Source organism: Vigna angularis, chromosome 5, assembly GCF_016808095.1.
Source record: "Vigna angularis cultivar LongXiaoDou No.4 chromosome 5, ASM1680809v1, whole genome shotgun sequence".
In the NCBI taxonomy this organism is placed as follows: domain Eukaryota; kingdom Viridiplantae; phylum Streptophyta; class Magnoliopsida; order Fabales; family Fabaceae; genus Vigna; species Vigna angularis.
In genome coordinates this window covers 9,667,613-9,688,287 of record NC_068974.1, presented here as the reverse complement: position 1 = coordinate 9,688,287, position 20,675 = coordinate 9,667,613, and positions in this window count along the sequence as shown.

Sequence of the window (20,675 nt, the reverse complement as noted above, 5' to 3'; positions counted from 1 at the left end):
TTTTATATTGAAAGAGCTTTAATTTGAATACTAGAAAATGTTAATTTAAGCTTAGTGTAAGATGCAGTTTAATTTACAAAATCGAAGAAGTTAACAAGGATTGATTGCTATCATTTTTTTAGTTTTCCTTGTTTTTGTAAGGATAATTTTGTAATTTCTTAAGATAGATTTTTCTTTATCTCATACTTGTACTGTGGGATGAATAGGGAAAAACAGAAAAAAAGAAGATAAAATTAGGTCACTTTAGTACTTTAGTGCTTTAGAAGAGGATACAACAACCACAAGAAAGAGAGGCAAAACAACACATGAGAGATGGACTAGCTATGGCTTCCACATTTTTTCTCTGATTTTGGGTGACTATTGAAGCTCCAAGTTTTCTTTCCAAATTTGTAGAATTTTCTTCAAATGTTATTAGACTCATCTTATTGTTCTTCTAATCTTTTCTACATTTTTATTCTCATTTCCATAAACTTCTACTTCTATGTATTCCAGCATTGTTCCAATTCTGCATTGCTCTAATTTTGCATTGTTTACTTGTGATTTATTTTTCTAATTTGAGTTTAAGTTATAATCATGTTTCACCAACTGTTTTTTTTTTCACACTTTACACCAATTAAATTTCAACTTACACATATTAGATTTCACCTTAACATTTGTGTTAGTCAATTCTGCACATTGCTGTAAACTAATTATACATTCCATCATTATTTATGTTTTCTAATTTTAGCTTTATCTAATTTTAGCTTATTGTTCTGAATATAGTTGATATTTCAACATCTTCTATTTCCATATTTTTCACATTATTGTTGTTTCATTTTCAATTTCCTTTTTCCGCAATTTATTTTGCTTACATGCATTTTACTATTTTCTACTTGCTTTTAACCTCAACATAACCCTCGAATCATCAAAGTCATAAATGGACTTCAATGAACTCACATGACAATGTTTTTTGGACTGACCTAGATTGATCTCTATACTACATTAATAAAGGAGATAAACTTAGTTTTATTTGATTGTGTCAGAGTGGTGCAGCGAAATAGTTAACACATTCAACAAACCAAGAGGGTGTGAATTGGTTTCATATCGCAACTCGTTCTTTTAGTAATTTTCTCACGTAAATATAAATTTCTTAAATGAATTTAAATAAATTAAAAGAGTAAGAAAGAGAGAAAATTACATAGGTAACTTTTATACTGGTTCGTATCACACAGATCCTACGACCAGTTGTTAATCTCAACCGAGAATTAACAAGTTGAAGGTTAAAACATCTCTCTTGTTACCCCCAAGAGATGAAACTCACTTCCCTTGCAACCCACAAGGGATAAACACCTCCTTCGAATGCTTCATGAAGGATGACCACCTCCTTTGCATCTTTATAAAGGATGAACACCTCCTTTGAATCTTTACAAAGGATAAACACCTCCTTTGAATCTTCACAAAGGATGACAAGCTTTCAATTCAACAACAACAACAACAATCAATCACACACCCAGTGAAATTTCTCACTCTATGCCAACACTCCAAGTTCTCAAAGCCATAACGCAAGGGTTACACAAACCCTAGAACACTTACTTCATATGTTGCATGTTAGAATGAGAGTCCCAATCAAATTTTTAGAGATCTTACTCAAGGATACCTCCAAAAATCTGTTGTCAGCTATTTAGCGTGTAATAATCGATTATGCAATTATGGTAATCAATTATACATCAATGAATGCACAATGGTCAAAAACTTGCTTATAAAATCTCATAATTGCTTGTGATAATCGATTATGGCAAGTCATAATCAATTATTGATAATAAATTATTATAAGTTGGTAGATTATCTTTAGTATAAAATGAGGTTTTCTGATTCAAAATGCATTTAAACGCTACCTAAGGCAAACAATACACAGAATCAAATATAGAACAAACCCTATACATCAATCTACTAAATTACAAAAGCTTTAATATAAAAACAAGTTTTCATGAAGATCTTCTTGCAATAAGAGCACTTGAGACTTGACTTTGAGACATCATCAAAACTTCTACTCTTCAGCTTTATGCTAAAAATCTCCCTCTTTTTTATGATGATCAAATATTCTTTGATTTTAAGCATTTTGTAACCTGTATTAATTTGTATCTCATACATAACTTAAAGAAGAGAGATTAGTAGACACGAAATAAATATAATTAAGCCTTTAAACATATTTCTCCTTTTTTTTATCATTATTAAAAGGAGTTATGTATAAAAAAATTCTCCCCCTAAATTAGAGAACTCCCACTTAATATAAGCCATAAATAAAATAAGATAAAATAAGCAATAAGGCGAATTTATTTTATTAAATAAAATAAAGCGTAACATAAGAGAGATACAAAATGCAAATGAGATTCATGAGGGATGACTAAGATTCATCACTATCATCTACATCTAAAGGTTGGACTAGCCCCTCTAGAGCATGAACCTTATCATCTAATCCCCTAATGAGAGAGCAAAGTTCCTCAAGCCTAGAGGCTTGAAGAAGAGACATATCAGACAACTACCTAAACAAACTCTCTAAGGAATAAGAGTGATTGACTTATGCTGGTGTAGATGGTCCCGCTTCATCCTGAACATCATCAATCTCTTGGTCGTCATCTTCATCTTTTGGGTTCACCCCATCATCACGAGGGACGTAGGTATTACCTTGCAAGATGAATCCCATTTGATAAAGAGCATAACTGCCTATCTCGTTCTCAGGATGAGTGTTTTGGAATGCCTCAGTCGAGACATCTATTCCCTTATACTAAAACATTATGGAAACCAACAAAGCATAGGGTAGAGGGTAATGTGTATACCTCTTAGCCTTCATCATGGTGTCGCAGATGAGGCTTGGCCAATGAATCTTAATTTCATTGACTATCCCACAAATGGTCATCAGGTCGGGTTCTAAGCATTGAGCATGATTTGAAGCATAGGGACACAACAATCATACAATTAAGTGGATAAGACTTTCCTTACTCTTAAGGCCTCCTACCAACAATTGCTTCCTATTTAGTTGTACCTTAGGGTTCTTCAGGAATGAACAGAAGGCTAAGATCTTGTTGAAGGCTTCTAACCCATGAGTCAACATCACTACATCTTCATCAAGTTGAAGTTGAGCGACGGTGGTCCAAATATCATCATCCAAAATAATGTCTACCCAATTCTAGTAGAGATTGAATACCCTGATGGAAAAGAAGAGGTAGGAGCTGGAACCAAAGACATGAAACCGATTTAGATCAATAAACTTTGTTGAAATATGCTTCATTTCCTTCCAAAATGATGTAAACTCACGATGTTTCTCCTTATCCGAAATCCACCTGCTCAAATTATTTGCTTGAGGTATTGGATCAGTAGAGGTAGATGGGCGTGATCTTCTTCTAGTAGAAATTTTCCTCCGGTCAGCCATGTAGAAGGTTGGAGAAAGGAAGATCTAAGGGGTTGGAACTTAAAATGTACAAGAAAAGACTAAGATTGCATAAAAGGCTTCACAAATGCATAGAACACTGAAATGATGTGAAAATAAACAATTATGGACCCCTATATATAGAAAATGGACAAGGAATGCAGCAAAATAACAAAAAATAGTCGTTTATCGTCGTTACAACGGCTAAAAATCGAGCTCTAATGGTCATGTTTGCCTAATAATCAATTATTACTCGAAATAATCAATTATTATTTCAAAAGCAAAAGCCTAGAAAAGTGATAATCGATTATGGCTTAAGGATAATCAATTATTGTGACCTACGACAGCTCTAAGGGAAGGATAATCGATTATCAACAGGGGATACTCGATTATTGCATGAGAATTTTTGAAAATATGAAAAATGCAACACACAAAACCCTTAAGCAATTTCTAGGATCCCCAAATCCCTTCTAAGCTCATAAAATCTATCCTTGGGCATTGCTTTGGTGAAAATATCTGCTAATTGATACTTGGTATCAACATATTCTATCTTACAATCACCCTTTTGGATATGGTCTCAAAGAAAGTGGTGCTTAATCTCTATATGTTTGGTTTTAGAGTGAATAATGGGATTCTTAGTAAGATTGATGGCATTGGTGTTATCACACTTAAGAGGTATATGGTCAAGATATATATCAAAATCCTCTAATTGTTGTTTCATCCATAATATTTGAGCACAACATTTACCTACAACAATATACTCAGCCTCTGTGGTGGATAGGGCTACACAAGATTATTTCTTAGAATGCCAAGAAACTAAGGAACTACCCAAGAGGTGACATGTGCCACTAGTATTTTTTCTATCTATCTTACAACCGCCATAGGCTGCATATGGAAACCCTACAAGACTAGGTTCATCCCCACAAGGATACTACAACCCAAAAGATATAGTCCCCTTAAGGTACTTAAGGATACACTTAATTGCGATAAGGTGAAACTCTCTAGGACTAGCTTGGTACCTAGCACAAACACATAGACTTTGCATGATATCTAGCCTACTAGCAGAAAGATATAACAATGAACCTATCATGCCTCTATACAAAGTTTGGTTTATGGATGTAGTTGATTCATCCTTGTCAAGATAACATGATGTAGCCATAGGAGTTGATGCATCCTTAGCTTTATCCACTCAAAATTCTTCAAGATTTCCCTACAATATTTAGTTTGAGAAAGCTTCTTTCGTTTGCTTGATTTGTAAACCAAGGAAGAATGTCAATTCACCCATCATTGACATTTCAAACTCACCCTGCATAGTCTTAACAAAATCCTTGCAAAAAAGATTTGTTAGTTGATCCAAATATAATATCATGAACATATACTTGGGTAAGTAGAATATGTTTTCCTACTCTTTTTATAAACAAAGTGGAGTCAACTTTACCTCTATTAAATATATTTTCTATCAGAAAATTGCTAAGCCTTTCATACCAAGATCTAGGTGCTTGTTTTAAAACATAAAGAGCTTTGTTTAATTTAAAGATATGATTTGTATATTTGTAATCTTCAAAACCAGGTGGTTGTTCAACAAATACGTCTTCTTTTTTAAGATAACCATTTAGGAAAGCACTTTTAACATCCATTTGATATAATTTAAATTTGATAATAGATACATAAGCAAGAAGTAGGCATATTGCCTCTAATATGACAAAATGAGCATATGTTTTTATCATAATCAATACGTTCTTCTTGACTATAGCCTTTTGCAGCAAGCCTAGCTTTGATCTTGGTGATGTTTCCATGTTCATGCATTTTGTTTCTAAACACTCATTTAGTTCCTATCACTTGATGAGTGCTTTCTTTAGGGACTAATTCCGAGACTTGATTTCTTTCAAACTGGTTGAGTTCTTCTTGCATTGCAACACACCATTGATCGTCTTCAAGAGCTTCCTTAACGTTGTTAGGTTCTAACTGTGAAACAAAAGCCACAATCATGCAATAATTTGCTAACTTTCTACGAGTACTTACCCCTTTTGAGACCTCTTCAATAACATTGTCTAATGCTAATCCTCGGGGTTTTTGCCATGTCTTAGCTAAATCTTTAGGTTGAAGATTATTCATCTCGCCAACTGTTGTCTCTTGCAAGTTTTCTTCTTCACCTGCATCTGATTCATCTAACTCAAGAGGTCTTTCCTTAAGGTCCATAATTTCATCAAAGACAACATGTATAAATTCTTCAATTTCAAAAGTTCTTTGATTAAAAACTCTATTTGTTTTACTTGTTAGAGAATAACCATGAAACATAGCTTCATTCGATTTTGAATCAAATTTTCCCAAATTTTGCTTTCCATTATTTAAAATAAAACATTTGTATCCAAAAATTCTTAAATGAGAAACATTTGGCCTTCTTTCTTTAAATAATTCATAAGGAGTGCATTTTAAAATAGGACGAATAAGCATTCTATTTAAAACATAACATGCAGTACTCACAACGTTAGTCCAAAAATGTTTTGGAATATTCGATTCATTCAATAAAGTTCTTGAAAGTTCTTCTAAAGATCTATTATTTCTTTCTACAACCTCATTTTGTTGTGGAGTTCTAGGCACAAAAAAGTTATGAAAAATTTCAAAATCTTCACAAAAATTTTCAAATGATTCATTTTGAAATTCCCCTCCATGATCGCTACGATTAGATTTAATTTTTAAATCTTTCTCATTTTGAACTTGTTTCATAAACTTTTTTAAAACTCTGATATCAATCATTCACTGCTCACATACTATCCTTATGCTATATTTCTTTTTGACAGGGGGAGCATCATATTCTTAAATGGTTTGCATGTAGCTTTTGATGCTTCTTTTAGCACATACATATTTCATGTTGCTTGTTTTGCCATTTTTTGCTAATGCCCAAAGGGGAAGAGTAACTGAAAATGAAAATATCATGCAAAACTGGAAACTACTCGACAAAGATAGCAAAACAAATAAAAGGATTAATTTAAAATGCATTAAAAATGAATTAATTTAGTTTTAGGGGGTCAACCCTACCTTAACCTTGTCCTAACCCACTTTATGTGGGGTTTGGGGCTGAGACTTTTAAAATGCCCCCTATTAAGTTGATGGAAAAATAAGGCTTGGTTTTAGAAGGGGTTAGGGTATGTCCATGGACTAGGGGCTCAAATGACAACTTTACTCATACTAATTCCATACACTCAGCACATCACACCAAAACATACAACAACATTGTTCCTCGACCATTCATCATTCACAATACAAAAAACAAGCATCCTTGCATTTCACATCACAACTTTTTAATAATATATAAGTTTAAACCCTCAGATCATCTTCATTTTTGTTGGGAAATCTCAAGTGGGTCATCGTTTTTTCAACGATCTCAATTGGGTCCTCCGTTAAGTTTTCACAAACGGAGTTTATAGTTGTTGACGTGGTGCTCACTTAATAGGTTGATGTGTACTATTTGATTACGTGAAATTTTTATTTAAATTAAGAGATTATGACATGCCAGAATTTAATTGGTTTATGTTGAAATTTAGGGATTTTATTTGCTTTGAGTTAGGAAAGTGGTGTTGGAGGAGTGACGAACAAGTAGGGGTAATGATTGGCACCGTCGATTTGCCTTTGCGGTTTGGTGGTGCGAAGGAACTCACAGGTTCCATGGAAGCTAGGATTTTCTAGGTTTGGCTGAGGTTACTGGTGAAGGTGCGACGAGGAGAAGTCGTGGTTGGTTTCCCTGGTTTTGTGATTTTGCATTTCTTCCTTGGGCTTTTTATAGGTTTGTGTTGATTTTCCCAAATTGGGGCTGTACGATTCTAGGGTTTCCCAAATTGCACTTTCGTTCTCTCGTGTTGTGCCTCACGAAGTACGCAAAGTTCAGTGTCTTCGGTTCTAGTTGTCTCGACAGCAGAATTGGAGGTCGAGGCGGTGCGAACATAGGGCGATGGTCTGTAAGTTGAGATGTGGTGAGAATTTGCATGGCAGTGTTGTTGTTAACGATAGGCGGTGAGTAGAGTAAATCAGCGCAGAAAGCCTGATCCAACAGAGGTACGTCGTCGTCGTTGATTGAATAGTATAGCCAGGAAGCCATTTCGCTTTCTTGCATGAATAAATGTTGATTAAAATTGTCGAGCTGCCGTCGAATCTCCCTGGCCTCGGAAGGACTGACGACCGAGGCATCGTGGGAGTTTCTGGGCAGCGGCATCGGCTTTCTGAGAGAACGGTGGTTATGACTCTACATCACAACCTGTTCCATGGTGTCATCCTCTGCTCTGTTTCAATTTTCATGACTCTAGGTGAATTAATTAATTAAAGAAAAATGGAAAGAAAATTGTAAAGAGCAAAGAGATAAGTCAGATACATAGAGGGTTTGTTTTAGTGAGGTAATCCTGAAGGCTTGAGAATGGGGTATTGGTTGTTGTCGTCCATTTGAATATCAAAATCTGGAACAAAATGATTGTGATTGGTCATATTGAAAGTGAAAAGTGGTGAGGATGAGACGAGGTGTTGCGAAGAAAGAGATGATGCGCGAAGATGGTGGCGGCATGCGAACTAGTTTCACACGGAGGTTGCAGCGGTGGTCTCTACGTTAGAGGAGGACTTACCCAATGGTTTTTATCTTTTTAATTACCCAATCAATGGTATGCTCTACTAATGACTGGCGTTGGCGAAGCTTTGCGACTGGCAGCCACTGATTGGTGCCCAACGACGAGGTCCATGGGGGAGTGAACCGAGTGAAGTGGGTGGTGGAGGGAGTCTCACCAAATCTGGATGAGCCTGTGTAAGGTTCGATGATGGAATCCTCCTTGACGTAGTCCTCCTTTTGTATTTTTACTTTTCCTAGCTTAGCTCTTAAGGAGCATGGGTTACTATAAATACCCAACTCCTCTCTTGTATTAGCACTTTTGAGATTAATGAGAATTGAGTTTTCTGAATCAGAAACTAATCTCTCTTGAAAGTCATAGGCTAGAGAGTCCAAAGACTCCCTCTAGCCACCTTCCAAGCACCTTTCTCACTCTCATTTTCCATTTTCCACGGTGCTGCCTCTCCTCCACTGCCACATCTGGCACGCGTCAGCTGCCAGTATGTCTCTACTCCAATCCACATCAGCGCACGCGTCCTCTTTTTCCCTCACGCATCAGATACGCACATCCACATTCTCTTTCTCGTTCCTTCACTCTCGCAGAAGTGTGCCTCTCATTTCATCCTCGCACATCCTTTGCACATCACAAAGCATTTCACTTTCTCTCGAGAGCCCTCCTCTTCATGAGCCATTGCTTCCATCACGATAATCCTCTTTTTCCTCACAGCTCCATCTTCTTCCACCATTTCTTTTGATTTCCACCGATTAAAACCTTGTTTCACCTTCGATCCAGACTTTTCACCGATTGTTTTCCTCCAATCTTATGTTTGAACCGATTAATCGGTTCATTTTGAGTTTTCCCTCTTTTCTAGGGTTCGTTCATGATTTTAGGGTTTTCTATTTGAGTTTAACCTTTTGTTCTTGTTCTTCTTCGAGTTTTTGTCCATTCCGCTGCGTCTTCACTCGTCGGAGAAGCTTCGAGTAGTCCGAATCGAGCTCGCACAACTTCGGTCGTCAGCTTCTCGGGCGTTCGTCCATCAAGTGGTATTCAGAACAAGGTAGAACACGCTTCGAAGGTAAGTATCTCTGTTTCGATTCTTGTTTTAGTTTGATTCGCGTCTCTGTCTTTGTTCTAGTTTTGTGTTTTGATTCTGTCTTGATCCTGAGTTGGTTCTTCCATTCCGCTGCTTGATTCATGTTCTGGTTTAACGTTCTGAGTTTATTCTTCCATTTTCGCGTTGTTAGTTATTTTTCTATTACTGTCTTGTGATCTGGTTTGTGTCTTCATTGAATCAATTCCAGGTGTTTTCTGGTTTGATGTTGAACTCATTTTCTGATTTTGTGCTTGTCTGTGCCTTGAGTCAATGTTTTTTTTATCATTTTATTCGGTGAATCCAATTTGTTTGAGTCTTTTAATTTGAAAATCACATTTATGTCATGTTCTAGTCTTGTGCTTTGTTTTAATTATCAATTTAATTCGAGTTTAACTAGTTGATGCTTGTATTTTGTGATTCATTTGTGTTTCTTGCACTGAGTAAGTTCTGTTCACCTTAAATAAGCTATGATATTTGGATAAATGAGCTTGGTGACAGATTTCAGTGGTGGAAATAATGAATCTCATGTTCTTGAATCTGTTTAATGATAGCTTTGCTTGGTTTCTGCCTAATCAGTAACAAGTGCATACCAAGTGAGCAATGAAAGGCTCAGCCTAGCTCGGTTGCACATTGATTAATCAACATATTTGTGATTTAGCCAGCTACACCGAACTGGTTTTGCTTTGAAGAGTCTGCGAGTCATTCATACTTGGTTTTAAATTCTTTTCCAAGTTCTGATTCAAATATTTTTCCAGTATTGTCTTTGTTTCATTGGCATCTATTGAGGTATATGAATTTGCAGAATTGCATTAAAACTGTTTACAACAGTGATTGAATTTAGTTTGAACTTCTGAGTTTGTGATCTATAGTGTGCATTCACTGTTTTCACTTTGCTATCAATTCTGCAATTGAGAATAAATTTTTGGTCACTCAAGGAAGCCTAAACCAGTGGTATTTGAAACTATAACTGTGGCTGAGAGTGATTAACCTCTTGTTTTCCTTTGGATTTTTTTTTGAGTTGAACCATGTTCACTTTCCTTTGGCAAAAATCTGATTAAGTTGCAAAACTGATTAGGTGATCTGTTGTGAATTTTGACTGAAAATAGCAAGTTCTAAAGTGTTATCCAACTCATATTTGGCTATCAAATTGAAAAAAAAAAAAGAGCAAAGAGAACTGGTGCAATTCACAATATTGTTCACTGTTTCAGTAAACTATCTCTGCCAAAATCAAATAAGATATAACTTTCTTCAATCATAACTGGTTCAACTGAAGTCCTTTTTATTGTTTTTAAAATCTGTTCTAGTTCTATTCCTTAGGTTCTATTTGTTGTGCTCACTTTGATCAAAAAGCTTTCTTTCTTGCTTGTCATTGTTGAATGTTCTGGTTTTGTCTCAGTGCACGTGTAAACTCTGATCTGCTGTTCTGTAATTGAGCTTTTGTTTGCTTTCATAATATGATCTTGAGTCAGTTTCTCTGCTGTGTTGTCAGTTTCATTATCTGGTGCTTACATTCTTGGTGGTTGTCCTGTATTGTCCATTACTCTGTTTAGCCTAGCCTTTTCTGAGATGAGAAGTTGTTACGCTTTGGTTTCTGGAATTTGAAAGAGGGTTTGTGTGCTTGGTAGCATCTTAGGTGGTGGTGGTCTGAAAGACTTTCCAGCTTGTACTGCCAAGGGAGAATCTCCCTTCCAAACCTTTCCATTTTGAGTGCTTTAAGTTTTCAAAGTGAAGCCTGAGTGTAGTGAGTTTCGTGAGGCTAATTTGGCCTAATTCCTTGGCACTTTGAAATAGAGAATTCATTGTTAATCTAACTGTTTTGTGAATGTTCATTGTGCAGGAAAAGAAATTGGATCAATTAGATGGGAGCAGTTGTGATTTGCTTAAACTGACATTGCATTCATTTTGGCTTATAAATTGTTTGCTGAAATCATTGAGATATTATATGTCTGAATGTGATTACTGATTTCATGGTTTGCTTACAATTGTTGAAATCTGTTGAGTCCTTATTAGCACCATCACTCTTTCTTTGTTGAGATCATTTTTCCAAATGCATATAGAAAATATTTTCCTGGTATTAATCACATGCAGAATTCAGTTTTGTTCAGATTGATTGATTGCATACCCTTGCATGCCACCTAGTTAGTTGTTCATGGACTGATTTATGCATGAATTGATTTGCTTGGAGTAATTAGGCTTGTGCATGAACTTGTTTTAACTGCCAAAGCATCATTCCATTTGTTTAAGAAGTGACTAAAGCACTTAATTTCCAATTCTGACTTCCTGGTTGAATTAAGCACATCATTATTTTTACCCATTGGATTTATCAGATTTTAAATTAGAATTGAATGGTTGCTTAAATCAGTTTCGTTCAGCTTTGAATTACACACATTGCATCTGGTTAATGTCCATTCCTATTTGTATTTGCTGGATTTGGGTTTGATTTTGTATGCAGAAATGAACCTATGCAGAAATGAACCAGTGCAGGGTGTCCAATAGAAGTTGAGATTAGTTTAGAATGAGCATGAGTATAGCTTGAGCAATCAGTAGTAGCCATCTGAACTAAAGGGAGTTATTTAGTTTAATTGCTTCTGAATGTTTAAACTGTTTTGGATTTAAATTGCTCATTGTTGAATTACATGATCTGCTGAATTGGTGTGAATTATCTGTGCAGAGTTGATAAATATTTTGAGTCAAGAATTTTACGCAGCAGTAGAATCTCACTAGAGTTTAGTGCAAGCTAGACCAACCATTTAATTAGGGGAGTTGCTTAACTTTCTTACCTCTGGATTGCTTAAGTGTTTCTGTCTTAGCTGGTGATAGCATTGATGGTTGATCTGCTGAATTGAGTGTGAATATTTGATTGTAGTTTGTCATTTGAGAGCAAAAAGAAATTTATATAGCTGCATCAAGTGCACGAGACTAGGAGAAAAAGGAAGAATCTTTTATATTGTGTGAAGTTAATCCTCTTGATATCTGTGTGTAGATAAGGTACATTGATTCCAATTGTGAATTGTGATTGTAGGATTATACTGGCCAGGAGATTCCAAAGCATTGATTCCAGAAGCTGTCAAGAAGCAACAAAATTGAGCAAAAGTGACTGTAGCTGAACCAGGACCAGACCTTGGCAGCATGTATGTTTTGTAATGTTTTGTTCCATTTGATGTGTAATAGGCTGATAGGCTATAGCTTTCTTTTAGTTTCAATTTTGTTTCTAATAGGCTTGTGTAGCCACTGTTGGCTTTAGCTTTTGTTTTGTAAAAGGGCCTTTTATAAAGTCCAAGTTCTTTGGAAGAGTCCTTGGTGCTCTTTCAAACTCTTGGCAACTTTACTTGCTTTAAATTTAGCATAGGTAGATAGATGAATGTGTGATTTGATTTGTGTTTCTCGTAGGGGTCATTAGAGTCCGCTGGTTTCTTAAGTGTTTTGCTTGTTTGATTTTGTGTTTCACGTTTAGGGGTGATTTAGGCTAAAAGGGATTAAACTCTAAGCCTTATCACATTAGAGTCCGAGAGTCTAGTCTTTTAATTGTGATTAATTGTTTGAGTTGTGTACTTTGTTTCTAAAGGTAATTTTAGTTTAAGGGGTAATTAGTTAGTAGGCTAAGACATTTCTGGCAAGGCAAGACTTGGTACTTAAGCAGCTCTTTAGCTCACCTCTCTTACCTGGGACTTGTCTAAGTGAAAGTTTTGAACCCTTTAGATTAAGAAAACTTTTAAAAACAAAGATGTCTTCTTATGGTTCATATAGGTCTTCTAGGTTAGATAATGTTGATGAAATGTTTAAACAAGCTAGGAATCTTCCATTCTTTGGTAAAGACATAGAGCATTAACATACCTAGCTTGGGAAAAAGAAATTGATAAAATAAATCCTTGGTTTTATGAAGAGAGTGAATATTATGTCCTTAGCATATATCTCTCTAAGTTAGAAGAGCATGCAAGTGAGTGGTGGGATGAAAGACAATATCATGTTAGGAAAGGTAGAAAGTCCTCCATTCGTGATTGGCATGATTTAAAAGCTTGCATGAGAAGAAAGTTTGTGCCTTCAAGCATTAAAAGAAACCTAGAACTAATTAGGGATTGCATTGATGATGGAAAATTATTTCTTGAGAGTTTAAATGATCATGGGTTTATTCGTAGAGAATTAGAATTTGGGGCAAGACTTAAGGAGATCAAGGATAAGAAAAGAGAAAGAGAGATTGAGAGAAAAGAAAAGGAAGAAAGGAAAGAAGAAGAGAAGAGAGAAAGAGAACAAATAGAGAAAAGAGAAGAGAGAAGAAGAGAGGAATTAAGAAGAGAAGAAGAGAGAAAAGAAGAAAAGAGAGAAAGGCAAGGAAGAGAGAAGAAAGAAAAGGAGAAATTGTTACTGATGACAAATCCTATTCTTTCAAAGACTGTGGAACCTAAAAGGGAAGGTTTCCAAATCTTTACTTCTTTTCCAATAATTGATTACTTTTCAATTTTTGACTTCTCCTTCAAACCAATTGTCATGAAAACATTTTCAAAATATGACAATTCAAATCTTGAGTTATTGTTATCTTTAAGAAAACAATTAACTCAAGATAAAATTGAATTTGGACTTCTAAAATTTTTAAAGATTACTAATCAAAGTATTAGAAGTTCTTATTCTCTTGTTTTTAAAGAAAAATTCTTTCTTGGATTGATATTAACCGAAGATATATTTGATGTGTATTGCAGATTCGTGTTTGATCCAGGCGGAAGAAAACTAGATCTAAAAGAATAAGGCCACTCCAAGATGGCCATGCTCCCAAAGATTGTGTGGAGCTTCTTCATAAGGCGATTGCCAGATTTGAGGACAAATCTTTTCTTAAGAGGGAGGGCATGATGGAATCCTCCTTGACGTAGTCCTCCTTTTGTATTTTTACTTTTCCTAGCTTAGCTCTTAAGGAGCATGGGTTACTGTAAATACCCAACTCCTCTCTTGTATTAGCACTTTTGAGATTAATGAGAATTGAGTTTTCTGAATCAGAAACTAATCTCTCTTGAAAGTCATAGGCTAGAGAGTCCAAAGACTCCCTCTAGCTACCTTCCAAGCACCTTTCTCACTCTCATTTTCCATTTTCCACGGTGCTGCCTCTCCTCCACTGCCACATCTGGCACGCGTCAGCTGCCAGTACGTCTCCACTCCAATCCACATCAGCGCACGCGTCCTCTTTTTCCCTCACGCATCAGATACGCACATCCACATTCTCTTTCTCGTTCCTTCACTCTCGCAGAACTGTGCCTCTCATTTCATCCTCGCACATCCTTTGCACATCACAGAGCATTTCACTTTCTCTCGAGAGCTCTCCTCTTCATGAGCCATTGCTTCCATCACGGTAATCCTCTTTTTCCTCACAGCTCCATCTTCTTCCACCATTTCTTTTGATTTCCACCGATTAAAACCTTGTTTCACCTTCGATTCAGACTTTTCACCGATTGTTTTCCTCCAATCTTATGTTTGAACCGATTAATCGGTTCATTTTGAGTTTTCCCTCTTTTCTAGGGTTCGTTCATGATTTTAGGGTTTTCTATTTGAGTTTAACCTTCTGTTCTTGTTCTTCTTCGAGTTTTTGTCCATTCCGCTGCGTCTTCACTCGTCGAAGAAGCTTCGAGGAGTCCGAATCGAGCTCACACAGCTTCGGTCGTCAGCTTCTCGGGCGTTCGTCCATCATTCGATTAGAAACTAATTTATTGGTTCAATTAGGAATAAAATTTTCCTTGTCAAAAACTCTTAATTTTAAATAAAATTCGACATAATAAAACACTTTTACATCAGCGTGTACCACGTCAACAACTGTAAACGCCGTTTATGAAAACTTAACAGACAAGGCTTAATTGGCTCAATTTTACAAGTATGTAGACCCAATTGAGACCGTTGAAAAGACAATGACCCACTTGTTCAATTGGTCCTATGTCCTTAGTGAATCTCACATAAATTTGCAAGTCCTCACACAAGTATTTAAAGATATAAACTGACAACTTGACAGCATAGGTACAAACTATTTTAGATTTTAAAAATAAAACTTTAAGCAAAACTTTTAAAATTTGTGTTTACATTCAAATTGAAGATGATAGAATTAAGAACGCAATGCAAAAAAAAACATCAACCTAATTAGATAAATGTAGAAAAAGTTATGCATTGAACAAGCGACAAATGTCAAACTTGTCAAGTATGTAATCTATGGGAACATTACGAGATAAACTACTCTCATAAAGACCTCTAATTCAAGATGTGATCAATCAAAGTAAAGAACTATGTGTCCAGAACTTGTTCTTAAAATTTCAACTTGATTCAACGGTTAACGAAATTGGAGTCTTCATTTTACGAAGAGGACGCAAAGTAGGAAACTGTGTAGCACCCAATGTCAAGAACTGGCACTCAGCGCCACAAAGTCAGCGCATTCCCTCTCAAAGTGGCACTTAATAGTGAACAATATCACTCAATGCTCTTCCACAAGAAATGCTCTCTGACTTGGAATTTTTGAATGGCGCTCAGCGTCCCCAAAGCGCCACTTAATGACATCAAAGTAAGGACATTAGTTGTAGTGCTTTGAAATGTTCAATTGCATATATTGGTACTTTTTGATACTGTTAAAAAAATGACTCAATTTCTCACACCAAGAAGGGGGTGAATTGGTGAGGTATAAAATTTAAAACATTCAAAATCTTTTTTCACCAAAAGAGATGCCTTTATAGTTTTCTTGAAACGCAAGTTAAAAGATTTTCAATGCAACGGAAATTTAATCAAATGCGTAAAAAATATAATCGATTTAATGTAACAGAGTAGGGATAAGAAAGATCAAACACTGAGTTTTTATACTGGTTCGGCCAAGCCCACATCCATTGTCCTTCCAACCAAAGGAAGCCAATGCACTATAATGATCAAGGTTTTTACAACAAGGTTTTTACAGAGACCTCACATCAAAAATAAAAAACACCTCTTTAGCCCTCTAATCAAAATATAGGCAGTATACAAATAGACTAACAACGAGAATCCCCTATCCTACAGTCCAACCCCTTTAAGGCACCCTCAAAGTCAAGAACGCAGCACGTCCTCCTTCTTGTAATCACAACAGGGAACTCAACCCAATCTTCAGCAGATTGTAGAACCTGATCTTGTAGTAGACACCCAAATGTTGTTAGCAAATTGATGAAGATGAAGTTTTGATGATGTCCAACTCAAGTCAAGAACAAACAAGACTCATGAAGAATGATCTTTGAAGACTTGTAATCTTTTGTAATAATTGTATGAACATAGGAAAATTAGTAGTTTTATGTATGCATTCAAAAGTGATGTAAAAATAAGCCATAAGCAAAATTCTGTGCAGTGCTAATCGATTAACAAGAGGTGCTAATCGATTAGCGTTAATCGATTAACAAGGGCTGTTAATCGATTGTTCCAGTGCGCCATGAAGAAGCCCAGCAGTGCAGTGCTAATCGATTAACAGAAGGTGTTAATCGATTAGCGTTAATCGATTAACAAGGGCTGTTAATCGATTAACAAGGTGAACGTTTGAAAAACTAGCCGTTTTTAGAGCCGTTGAAGTATCCGTTGGGTTGTTAATCGATTAACCACTGTAGCTAATCGATTAACACAGTCAGAAAGTCTAAAAGCGAAAATGGAGGAGCCTTTGGATGAGTCTATAAATAGACTCTCATTTTCTCTCAACTCTAACTCTTCCCTTGTGCTCAAGTACTCTGAACTCTTTTGAGAACTCTGTGAAATTGCTGAAGCTAAGGAAACTCTTGTCTGCAAAGTCCTGAAGTGGTACTGCGGTGACAGAGGAATAGCTTGATCATCCTTGGTGTGTCTGAGGAAGTGTCTGGAAGAGAATCATCCTTCGTGAAGCATTCGAAGGAGGTGATCATCCTTTGTGAAGATTCAAAGGAGGTGTAAGTTCATCTCTTGTGGTTTCAAGAGAGGTGGTAATTTCTAAACTGTTACAAATTGTTTTTCTGTGTGACTAATATTTGTAATAGTTTTGTGATAGTGAAAAAGGTTTATCTTGTTTGAGATAAGCGACTGGACGTAGGATCCTAGTGATCTGAACCAGGATAAAATACCTGTGTAATTTTTCTCTTTCCCTTACTCTGTTATTTAAGTTTAATTATCTGCTTAGTAAGAAATTAAGAGAAAAATATTAAAAAGGGATAATATTTGAAAATAACCAATTCACCCCCCCTCTTGGTTTGTTCCCACGCTAACCATTCCGCTGCAGCTGCTCTGACAAATGTGCAGATAGATCATACTTTGAAAACACAACAATCTTGCTCTTCAAGAAATCACACCTAGTTGATCACCACAGTCAAACTGGTTTTTTCGATCTCTTTCGTTTTCTGTAAGCTTTGCACTTTTCTGCAAAAGAATATGAAAATATTAGAATCACAAAAGTCTCTTACAGAAATCAAATTTGCGTCAATATGTAGATGAACTCGTATCAGACGCACCATATTCGACTTTGTTACTAATGCAGTCGAATACACCAATTTAGTTATAACAGATAGTAGCAGCCAAAGAACTTAATTGAATTTACAATTAATGCAGTCGAATAACATTTAATGCTTGGTCAACATATTTAAAAGTATAACCGTTGTAATAGTTATATCAAGCATTAAAAGATTTCAAAACAGTAACAAAGTTATGCAAAGTGTTATGCAAAGTGTTATGTAATCGATTATGCAACAGTGTTATGCAAAGTTTTGAAAACTTTTCTCTTTGAAAAACTCTCACAGCACACTTGAAAAAGTTTGTGCAAATACACGAGTTTTAATTGTTTCACCCCATAATGTAATTGATTTCTAACTGTTGTTTTGCCACACATTTTAAAGTTCAACATTAGTGCTTGTGGTTTTTCATCCAAAAACATGTGTCATGTATTCATGTATAAGATCACATATATAACTCGGTGAAATGCAATGAACAACACAACAATCAACACAATCATGTTCTCATATACTCATATAACATGTAAGCATAGAACATGTAACACAAAATACAAATGTGTTATTAATTATGTGTTGTCATCATCAAAAACTCAGATATTACTGAGACTGTGGGTTCAGCTAAACCAATGCTCCCCCTATCAATAATCTCAACAATCTCCCCTTTTTTGATGATGCATAACCATGATTAATAATCAACCATCTTGCACAACTCAATACAGATTATCAATCAATTACCAACCAATAATTCTCCCCCTTTAGACATTAGCAAAAAAGGTAAGCACAATGGTATTGATATACAAATAATCAAGCATATAGAGATGCATCAGATAATCATAAGACAAGTAATGATGCTCCCCTTGTCAAAGATATTCATATGAAATTGAGATATTTCCCCCCCTTAAATGAAGACATGTGAAATATATCAATGATATGCAATGCTCCCCCTGTCATTATGCATATTTCAATCTCAAAATACAGATGCACAATGCAGTAATCAGAATATGTCAGAGCATTTATCAGCATGTAATAACATTGTATCAGATCAGATATATCATAGTAATAACATAGTGATACTTATTCAATCAAACAACACATTTTAATCTCATATCATCTCAGATATTTTATGCAACAAATAAGCATAGAGATATAAGAATAAACAATCAATCATCAAATAAAATAAGATCTAAAGATATCAGATATTCCAGTTTTGGAATATTTAAACCCTTGTTGATGTTTAATTGATTTGATCTCAGCCAAACTCGATTTCTTGTTGTAGCATATTTCAGATTATCCAATTCCATCCAGTCAATAAGTGATATTCCTGCAAAACCTTTCAAAGTCTTTCTAGATCAAGCATTTTAGAATCAATGTTATACAGGAATTAATGTGAAAGTATGCAAATGTATGAAAGTAGCAGTAATAAATAATTCATTTGCATACAAGCATAGAGTAATCGATTTCAGGTTATCAGATTTATTCAATCATAGATATATTTAACCATAAATTCTGATTTCATTGATATTAAATCAAAAGTACAATCAGATAAAAGCAAAAGACAATGATGACTTATAAAGTCATCAATACAACCAACACAAACTAAAACATTATAATCAAAACTCTAAAGAACTAAAAGACTTAAAACATAAACACAAGACTTAAGATGTGTAATCCTAGAGCCCTATTCCCAATCAGAAGAGTTCTTAAAGTCTTTATCAGAAGATACATCTCCTTTCTGATGTTGAGCATTTTCAAGTTTTCTCTCAAGGTTAGTCACCCTTTCATTTAGATTTCTGAACTGGTTAGCCACAAACCTCTGAAAATTAGTTTCAGGAAGAAAGTTGGTTTTGTCTTCATTTATAGCAGGTGAGCTACCTGAACTATGGACCAAGTTGTCTTCCCCTTTGAAGCACGATCTTCTCATTGTCTTTACTAACCCAACAAACGCAACAATGTTTCAGTTAACCACATTTGTGCAGTTACATGAGCATTTCTGCTCTCCATCAAAATTCACACCTTAAAGAATTAATATCCTGTTGACCAGAACTACATATGGCAGATAATGTTATTGACTTAGGGCAGCTTCAGTCATGTGATCTTTTAAAACCTCCACCTAGTTGGTGGAGATGTCATTCTTAATAGCATGTAACAAATAAACATCTTCTATGGTCATTCTATCCTACAACAATCTTCCAGGCATAATCACCCCTGCAGGAAGATATGCAGTTATCTTTTCTTCCATGTTTAAGCCTTCATGTACAAATAGTCTTTCAATAGTGTATTTTCCCGAAAATCTCAGACAACTTCTGTAAAGATCTCTTTTCTTTAGCCAACGATTTGCTTCTGAGTTTGGTAAATGAGAGAATATTCCCTAAACTTTTAGCCCAACAACTTGTTGCCATACATTATTATTAATGCATATACTCACACCTTTCACCTTTGACTGAATACACCATTCACGATTTCCAAATTGTGATAGAACACCCTAACTAGATCAGGGTACCAATCACCCTTCATTTGAATCAATGTATAGAGTTCTTGAGTTTCCATCCATCCCGGAAACATAAAGCTTTCTCTTTTGAACAGACTTAAGTTTAGATACATGGGGGAAACTACAATCTTGTTTCTTCCATTCAGAAATCTTATTCTTGTCTCATCATCACTGATCCAGCCTGAGGGATCAGGATCTCTGGCAGTTGCCATTGCTTTTCCTCTTATTTCTCCTGAGTGACGATTAGAGGATGCCATATGATATTGAACTCTTGAACACTCTTCTTCCGTTCTAGGGTTATGAAGATTCACTAGTACAAAAACAACATTTTATGTCATTTTTTATTTTTGGCTTTTAACGACGAATTCGAGACCGACGTCATAGCGGGTGACGTAAATTTTTCGTCGAATATTAGTGGGCGACGTAACTAGGACAATTTGATGTTGAGTGGATCGTGAATTAACGTAAGCCTAACGTTGATTTTGTGCAACAACGTGAGGTTACGTCCATTAGTAAAGAGAATGATGTACAATATTTGAATAGATATTTATATTTATAGTAAGATTTGTCATCTAATGTAAAGTTAACGTCGACACTGAAGATAACGGACGTAATGTTCACGTCGAAGTTCAAAGAGGACGTCAATTTTTTAGTA